Raw genomic sequence first — 2,028 nt, 5'->3', positions numbered from 1 at the left:
TTTTCACAGGCAGGAAGTATCTGAGACAGTCCTATCTTTCTTTTTCTCCTTCTCCTTCCTTTCCTCTCTCCACGAGTGCTGCCAACTATATTACAATGATCATATTTGTGCAATGATTAGTGATCTGGACTGTATCATTCCTGTGGGTTACATACAGTCTAGGCATGTCAGTTCTTGGATTTATATAAAAGCTCAAAGTCTAAGATCCCATTAACCTATGAAGTAATAGGGCTGATAGTTTGTAGAGGAAAACTTGGCAACAGAAAATATTCTGTATCTTGATATATGTTGGGACATAAATGCCCATGCTTAAGTCCCATCACTAACAATAAAACAAAAGGTGGTACTTGCCTTTCCCTTATTTTTTCATAAACTCAGTATCATAGAATCACAGAATCTAAGAGTTAGAACGGTCGTCAGTGGCTATTTAAGCCAAATCACACATGAAAGGAATACTGACTATAAATATCCAAGTGGTTATCCATATAGCCTTTGGGTGAAGACCTTCAAAGAGGGAAGACATTCATCTTGTAAACAGCTCTGTTAGGAAGGTTTTCTTTATATTCTCTTAATTTGTCTCTTCTCAATGTCTAACCATTGATCAAATTAAACAACAGCCAAATATAAGATAAAATTCACTAGAAATAAATGCAAAGTCTTCAACTTGGAAAAAGCGATCAACTGCACAAGCACAAGATGGGAGAAATATTAGATATAGTTATTATTGTGGTATAACATTAAAGCAGTAAATAAATTTTGATAGTGTTATAATTTTTTATATTGGTATGACCCAGCCAGGAACATGGAATATTCCTTCAACTATTTCAGTTGCTTTTTCTGTCTTTCTTTTTTTCATTTGAATTAGTTTATTTAATCAAGTTAGAACATTAATCCTTGGTTACAATAATCACATTATTTCCCTCCCTCCCCTCCACCTACCCTTCCCACAACCAAAGCGCAATTTCATTGGGTATTACTTATGTCATTGATCAGAACCTATTTCCATGTTGTTGATGTTTGCACTAGGATGTTCATTTAGAGTCTACATCCCCAATCATATCCCCTCAACCCATGTAATAAAGCAATTGTTTTTCTTCAGTGTTTTTACTCCCACAGTGTTTCCTCTGAATGTGGATAGTGGTTTTTCTCCTAGATTCCTCCAAGTTGTTCAGGATCGCTGCATTGCCACTAATGGAGAAGTCCATTTCATTCGATTGTACCACAGCGTATTAGTCTCTGTGTACAATGTTATCCTGGTTCTGCTCCTCTCACTCTGCATCACTTCCTGGAGGTTGTTCCAGTCTCCATGGAATTCCTCCACTTTATTATTCCTTTGAGCACAATAGTATTCCTTCACCAACATATACCACAATTTGTTTAGCCATTCCCCAATTGAAGGACATTCCCTCATTTTCCAATTTTTTGCCACCACAAAGAGCACAGCTATGAATATTCTTGTACATGTCTTTTTCCTTATTATCTCTTTGGGGTACAAACCCAGCAGTGCTATGGCTGCATCAAAGGGCAGACAGTCTTTTATCACCCTTTGGGCATAGTTCTAAATTGCCCTCCAGAATGGTTGGACCAATTCACAACTCCACCAGCAATGCATTAATGTCCCGACTTTGCCACATCCCCTCCTGCATTCATTACTTTCCTTTGTTGTCATGCCTCCTGCATTCATTACTTTCCTTTGTTGTCATGTTAGCCAATCTGCTAGGTGTGAGGTGATATCTCAGAATTGTTTTGATTTGCATTTCTCTGATTATAAGAGATTTATGTGACCGCGAAAATGTGGTTTTCAAGACTTTGAATTGCCCAAACTGTAAGGTTTTGGCCACACTGGTAAAGATAATTTTTAATGTCTTGATTTAAATAAAAAATAAGTGGTCTCCATGAGAAAAATTCCCAAATATGAAATACCAAAGTCAGCTGGGTTTAATGGAGATTTTAATTAATACGAATGAAGGAATTAAGGGAAGGGAAAGAGACAGAGTAAGAGGAAATAGTAGGAAAAGGCTAGGGCCT

This window comes from Monodelphis domestica, chromosome 2, assembly GCF_027887165.1.
Source record: "Monodelphis domestica isolate mMonDom1 chromosome 2, mMonDom1.pri, whole genome shotgun sequence".
Classification (NCBI taxonomy): domain Eukaryota; kingdom Metazoa; phylum Chordata; class Mammalia; order Didelphimorphia; family Didelphidae; genus Monodelphis; species Monodelphis domestica.
This window is presented reverse-complemented; position numbering follows the sequence as displayed.